Source organism: Mauremys reevesii, linkage group 12, assembly GCF_016161935.1.
Source record: "Mauremys reevesii isolate NIE-2019 linkage group 12, ASM1616193v1, whole genome shotgun sequence".
NCBI lineage: Eukaryota > Metazoa > Chordata > Testudines > Geoemydidae > Mauremys > Mauremys reevesii.
In genome coordinates this window covers 51,242,692-51,249,916 of record NC_052634.1, presented here as the reverse complement: position 1 = coordinate 51,249,916, position 7,225 = coordinate 51,242,692, and the positions used below count along the sequence as shown (strand labels likewise).

At 49.4% G+C, this 7,225-nt stretch overlaps 3 non-coding genes across 3 annotated transcripts; 2 read left to right on the top strand and 1 right to left on the bottom strand.

Moving 5' to 3' along the window:
• Positions 1-571: 571 nt before the first annotated feature.
• On the bottom strand, positions 572-644 carry TRNAY-AUA. Its single transcript has one exon. It is a non-coding gene; the product is annotated as a tRNA-Tyr (tRNA).
• Positions 645-2,238: 1,594 nt separating this feature from the next.
• On the top strand, positions 2,239-2,312 carry TRNAT-UGU. Its single transcript has one exon. It is a non-coding gene; the product is annotated as a tRNA-Thr (tRNA).
• A 3,622-nt stretch (positions 2,313-5,934) lies between these two features.
• Positions 5,935-6,006, top strand: TRNAE-UUC. The gene has a single exon. It is a non-coding gene; the product is annotated as a tRNA-Glu (tRNA).
• Positions 6,007-7,225: the final 1,219 nt, after the last annotated feature.

The window sequence follows — 7,225 nt, the reverse complement described above, 5'->3', positions numbered from 1 at the left end:
TTGTAAATCTTGGTTATTTTAGTTTTGTAACAGGCTCCTGTCCACCCCCAGTAGAGTTTTCAGTCCCAATGGCAACTTACTTACCAAATGTAATACAGACTAGTCCATTCCTCCCAAGTGGATGTGGTTCTTGTTCTTCTGCACATTGTAGCCCATGGAGGCCAAGGACCTGCAAATGTGTCTTCATGTGCCTGTGTTTAGTTGATGAAAACAAAACTAGACACTTAGCGGATTGGAACTGATTTCAGCTGAGGACATGTGTTTGCTAGGTTTTTATGCATTTGCACAGGAAAACATTGAGTGTGTCCATTCATTTCAGGGATCCCTATTTAAAAGGTAATAATTGGAGATATACCAATCTCCTAGAACTGGAAGGGACCTTGAAAGTTCATTGAGTCCAGCCCCCTGCCTTCACTAGCAGGACCAATTTTTGCCCCAGATCCTTAAGTGGCCTCCTCAAGGATTGAACTCACAACCCTCGGTTTAGCAGGCCAATGCTTAAACCACTGAGCTATCCCTCCCCCTGGAGCTCCTGAGCATATGGGAAATAGAATTATTTTTATTTAAGAAATTGGGATACTTGGATTTGAACTAAGGGCCACTTGATTTATAGTTAAACACTCTACCACTGAGCTATACCCCCATAACATTTGCATGGGCAAGTTAGTGATCTTAAGGATTTTGAAGGACGGGCTCTGCCTCAGAGAGCTCCTTTTCTATTCCCAGGCCACAGGGGTTTTAAAAATAGGGTTTGATTAAACTTTATATACACATGTAGATACCACAGCTTGCACACCCACCAACATAGCTTCCCCCACTGACATAGCTACCACCTCTCGGGGAGATGGGTTAACTGCACGGACAGGACAGTTCTCTTCCCTCCGCTTAGAGCAGCTTCATTATTTATGAATAGGTGGGAAATAACCTCCTGAATGGACAGGAACCAATGTATCAGATATTGCTGTGTCTGCATTCAATATTGGTAACTGGTCATATCGGGCTGGATTAGTAGGAGCATTGCCAGCAGATCGAGGGAAGTGATTATTCCCCTCTAGTCAGCACTGGTGAGGCCACATCTGGAGCATTGCGTTCAGTTGGCCCCCGCCCCTCCCCTGAGACCCACCCTGTCCATCCAAACAGCATCTGATGTTTTCCTGTCTAGCCGGCTTGCTTCCTAGAACGAACGCTCCTTGAGTGGGGTGATCCACAGGGAGTAGCTCAAACCTCCAAAGTGCCTAGGCAGGGGCAGGACATTAGAACAGCAAGGGAGGGGTGTGGCAGTGACATCACAAAGGCTTTTTGCAGGACCTCAGACTATTGGTCAAAGGTGGTGGGGAGGTGGTGACCTCACAGAGAGATGCTGACATCAGCCAGGCAGGACAGGGGCGAGGGGCCAGGGAAACCTCAGAGACCCTGTGGCTTTGCTTCAGCAAGTCTCCTTCTCCAGGTCTCTCTTTGAGGACTGACAGAGTATTCAGGTTCACGGACGTGAGCGCCAGGAGGAACCTCTTTTGAGTTTTCTCCTTCCCTTTAGTGATTTTACTAGAAAACAGACGTCCCTGTTTAGAAGGTAAGAGCCTCCTCGAGGGAAGGGGTGTCATGGGCGTGCCACAGTTCGGATGCCGGTGCCCCCTCCCCACTGTAAGGAAGTTCCCACCACCCTGCTCTGTGTTCGCAGGGCGGGAGAGAGCAGCATCCACGGCAGTGATTTGCTCCTGGCTGCAGGAGCAGAGCAGCAGGCTCAGCTGTCAGAACTTCCCAGAGCAATGAAAGGGGAGGGGCCCATGGCTCTGTAGCAGGAATGCAGGGCAGGCGAGTTCACAGAGGGCATTGTGGGATACTGGGGAAGGCGAGTTATGGTGATATAATGAACAGCAGCGTTTACTCTGTTACTTTAAGTTTGCTGCAAAAAGCTCTAGACCTCTCATTGAAGTCGTTTTATTTTGTCAGCAAAACAGGGCACTTTTGTCGCCAGACATGGCATTGCAGTGTGTACACCAGCCACAAGCCACCGACTGAGAGAGTGTTGTGTGTTTTTCACACACCTGAGCAATATAATTCTGCTGAAACAACTTTGTAGTGCAGACCTGGCTAAAGATTCACTCACACACACCTTGCAAGGAAAACCTCACCTGCGCCTCTGCTTTGCAGAATCCAAACACAAGCAAAGCTTGTCAGGCCCTGGTGGCGATGGCAGGGAGTCAGGTGTGGGCAGACAGTGTGTTATAGCTACCCACAGGCACCATGGCTTAGCTGGCTAAAGCATCTGTTTTGTAAACAGGAGATCCTGGGTTCAACTCCCAGTGGTGCCTTGTTGACTGGTTGTTGGGGCACCTCAGAAAACAAGGTTCAGAGCTAGCTGGGCCTTTGGTCTGGCCCAGTGTGTTTTTTCTTATGGTTTAAATTACACTCACAGGCACTGATAATAGAGTTACTGAACGTTTGGGAGTTAGGAGCGGGTAGGTCAGTGGTCCAGTCCCCACACAGATGACCCCTGTTTCCCTCTGTGACAGGGGCAGGTCTGAGCTCTCACACCAAATGCTCATTGTGGCTGCCAGAATCTGTGGGCAGCTCGTTTAGTTTACGGCAAAGGTTGAGTCCTGCTTTGTGCACCGTGTGTGAGAATGAAAATCCTAAACCGCCCTTTGAAATAACGAATGCAGCAGGATGTGTTATTGTCCCTGCCCCAAAGCAGACAGACCAATGGAGAAATGCCGTCGAGTCCAAGGTAATACTCCACTGCCATTTTACCTTTTTTGCTGGCTAAACTCCTTCTTATCTGCCTGGCCCAGGCTGTTCTCTGCCTCAGCTGCTGCTCCCGGCCTGCTCTAGAGTCAAACACGCAGGGCCCCCAGGGGAACAGAGGCTGGGACAGGGCAGCAGCCTGGGTTGGGCTGGGAAGATGCTGGGAGTTCTCGTTCCCTGAGAACTGGCCTGGCTCCCTTCTCAACAGCAAACAAATCAATTCCACGTCCCCTCCCCAGAAAAACCAGCCTGGAGCCAAGGGCAGCAGGGGACGATTCCCTCCAGTTCCCACCGAGGCAGAAGAGAACCCAGGGTGTTTCTAGCAGAGCTTATGGAACTGACGTGGGGAAACCAACCTTTACTAACAGGCAGTTCCAGTTTAAACTCAGTGTTTTTAACAATTTCTACAACATTAAATAACCCTTCAATCGTAGTGTCACCATCCATAACATTGTTTCAGCCTTATAGGTTCCTAAGTGCACAACTAAACATCTCTTGAAACACAAGGGAGTGGAGATTAGTCAATGTTCAGAGTCATCCCACATAAAAGAACCATGTTGTCGTACATACTGGCCCCATCATGTGGCCATCGCCTTTCCCTCCTCTCTGTTAAAAGTTTTAGTATTTTGCACAGAAACTTTCTTCCCTCAGGAGAGTCCTGGGAACCAGGGCTGCCAGCCAGACAAACACCTTTAAGAGGTGGCGTAATCTGCCAAAAAATGATCTCACTCCTTCAGTTCAGTGACACCCTGAAATGTAACTTATCAGGGCAGAGCCAGAGGATTGAAAGCAGCTACATGAAACCCTGTGTAGCTAACAGGAATGAACACAAACACTCCCTGGTATCTGAAGAGATGTTTAGTTTTACCCTTGGTAAACTACAAGACTAAAGGGAAAGGCAGTGGTGGTGCCAGTTATAAAGAGTGAAACACGAGACAATCATCATAGTTATGCCCATAGTGACTGCAAATTATTTCTAAATTCTTCTTATTATCATCAGTGTATTATTTTCTCTGGAGTCTAGACATTGACTATATCTTGACCAAGAAATTTAGATCTTGATAAAATAATCAACTATCCCTGGTTAAGGCAATGGACTTGATACCCACTGGGGTGTCCCTACACAGGTTCAAGTACTAACAACAGTGGCTGCCTTTTAGCCATAGATTTTAATCAGGGCAATAAATTGATACGAACTCCTGTAAAATCATTTTCCAGCCCGACTCCTTCACCCACATTCGTTAGGGCATTGGGCCACCATGTGAACATTTCATTTCCCTCCTCAATTTCACACAGAGACACAATTTCCTTTGCACAGATCCATGAACAGCAAAACCTCCCTGTGTCTCTTGTCTGAGCCAGGGCATTCGATTCCATTGAAACCTTCTCTCCTGCAATGGCGATGGTCAGACAGAGGGGACGTGGCCACCTTCACCTCTGACAGTGAGATATTGGCTCAGCTCTTTCTTTATGCTGCTGCTGTTAGTCCATGAAACATCAGGGATGGAATGCAAGGCTGAGTTCAACCCCCTGAAACATTTCAGTGCCCAGAGAAATCCTGACCCCAGCTGTTGGAATGATATGGTGGAGATTCGAATAGGAAAGGGACTGTCTGAATTGTCAGTGTGGGGAATGAACAACAACCTATAGCAATGTCATTAACCACAAACACACTCTCATCCTGCTCCAGCTGGAAGGGAAATGGGCAGGAACTCTTGCTGTTCAGCCATGGACACACTTACACTAATGCACAGCCAGGAGTGTGCTGGGGGAGCTGGTCTGAGCAATTTGAAGTGACAATTCTGTGAGAACAGAATCATGGTGTAGTGACGTAACTGTACATTAAGTACTTGTGGCTGGGTGGTTAAGATGATAGACTGGAAATCCATTGGGATCTCCCCACACAGGTTTGAATCCTGCCAACTATGGAGGCATTAGTATGTTGGTAGTACCTGAGTGTCCACAAAGCCAAACTGGAGCCATATCTGGTCTCACTGTGAGGCTGGCTACACTTAAATTACTGCTCTAGCACTGTGGAGTAGATTGTTGCTACAGTGAGGGGAGGGGTTTTCCATCCCTGTAATAGCTACATTGACAGAACAATCTTTCCTTAGGACAGCTTAATTATACTGGTTTTGGGGTTTTTCACACCCTGAAAGACCATCATGCTCTACCAACTGAGCTAGCTAGATTTAAAGTCAGTCAACTGCCCAGTCGCAGTGTAGAAGGAGCATGAGGGTGTTTATTTGTGAGCTGAGGTTCCCTGTCTGACATTTGCCTTTTTTCCTGGTTTGTTATGTCTCCAGTGAGCAAACCGGAGCTGTCAGAAGGCTGGTTAGATGCTGCGTTCTAGCCCAGAGAGCTGGGGTTGATTTAACATGCTGTCGCCATCAGCTTGTCAGAGTAACCAGGGTGGGAGGGTGGAATTTAGGATTCTCCCACCAAGGGGAGGTGCTGTTGGACTCATCTAGTGGGGGAGAGTCTGAGTCTGAGTTCCCCACATGCCACACACACATTTTCACAGGGAATCAGGTCCCCTGGGGAAAAACTCAAAAGAAGCCCAGGCCCAGGAGTGTCAGAGAAGGGAATCACTGTTTGCCTTAAGAGGTGGGTGAGGGAAACCTGCAGGTCCTTAGATCCCTCCAGCGCCTGATAGAACCATTTGTGGGGAAGGTCTGGGGAAGCCGAGGAGGACAAGGAGACGGGAAAAGGGCTGGCAGCTGTTGTGCAATCCCCATGCTCCCAGCAGAAGGGTCCGGGGGGCTCAGTGCTCAGAACTCACAAGATGGCAAAGCTCAGAGCCCCATTACACGGAGTCAGAATGTGATCAGCTCACACCCAGGGGAGCAACACCCCTCCCTTGGTCTCTGTGCCAGAGCTCCTATCAGCTCAGTGTCCTTCCTGCAAGAGTCGGCTGCTGAGAGGGTTGTGATGGGGTAAATGAAGGCAGAGGAGGATTGTTCCTCATGTGGTTTTTTTGTGTGGCTCTCTGATCCTGCTGGAGGAAGCATCATTTGAGTTTGTTTCAGTGACTTGGGTTGGGCTGAGGTTGTGACCCTGAGCATAGGGGTTCCTGCACTCTCTGCTCCTAGCCCCTCAGGGAGTGGACAGTGGAACAGTTTCAGAAAGTGGCTAGAAAGTAGCCTAAGAAAGTGTAGTATAAGCGAGAAGAACAACACCATCATTGCCTCCTTGGTGGTCTAGTGGTTAGGATTTGGCACTTTCACTGCCAAGGCCTGGGTTCAATTCCCAGCCAGGGAAAAGTGGCTTTAAATGAGAAAAGCTTCAATTATTCTTCACTTGCAATGTAAACAAATGCATGTTATTTTCCTGATTCCCCCATCTTCCCAGTGTCTCCATGGCAGGGCTGGCTCCAGGCACCAGCGCAGCAAGCAGGTCCCTGGGCTGGTCAATGGAAAGGGGAGGCTTCAGCGGCAATTCGGCCCTCTCAGAGGGAAGGACTTGCCACCAAAAGTGGCAGCGGTAGAGCTGCCATTGATTGCAGCTTATTTTTTTTTCCGCTTGGGGTGCCAAAAACACTGGAACTGGCCCTGCTCCATGAAAGACAATTTGTTAAATCCCAGATGAGTGCAGTTCTATCAGTTCTCAGCCTGAGTCCTTAGGTCTTAATCCTGAGGATAATGTCCCACCATGGGGCCATTTCCTGCCTCTCTTTCCTAGGGAAGCACAATTTTCCTTGCACAGACACAGGAACAGCAAGATTTTTCTCTGTCCCTTGTGCAAAGCAGGGGGCCAAATTCCATGGAAACAAAGGACAAGCAGGGGGCCCTGGGCACATCCAGCCCTGGGTGTGAGATGTTCCCTCCCCTCTTTCTTTATGCCCCTGTTGTTATTTCATGGATTGTGGGATGGGGGAAAAGCTGAGTTCACTGCAGGTGGAGGGGGAAAATGACCCTGAAAATCTCAGGCCCCAACCCCTGCTACCAGGATCACCGAGGTGCGGGGAATCTGCATGGGAAAGGGACGGTGTGAATTGTCAAGGTGGGGAATGAATAACAATCTACAACTAGATCCACCTCATTAACCACTGACACAGGCTAATCCTGCTGCCGATAGAAGGGAAACTGGGAGTGATTCTTTGCTGCTCAGCCATGGAAACAGTGACCCAATTGCAGCGCAGTGAATGTGCTGGGGAAAGCTGGACTTCACAGGCAGGTGGCAATAGCAGATCCTAGAAACACCTGGAGCTCCCCATAGCACTTCTGCCACCAGGGTCAGGTGCTGAGCGACTCACAGCGCCCCTCCCCTCCCATTACCTTCCAGCAGGGGGTGGCAGCGCCCCCCACCCAATGCAGGGGAGAGGGCTGAGTGCATCTCTGCACCCTGAGCCCAGGGCACCCACTCTCTCTGCCCCACACATCGAATCTGGCCCTGCTGCAAAGTGACCCCTAAGAACCAGCAACCTCCAGGACAGCAAGTTTGGCCTCAGAGCAGGGAATGTGTCCCCCATGCTGCTCTT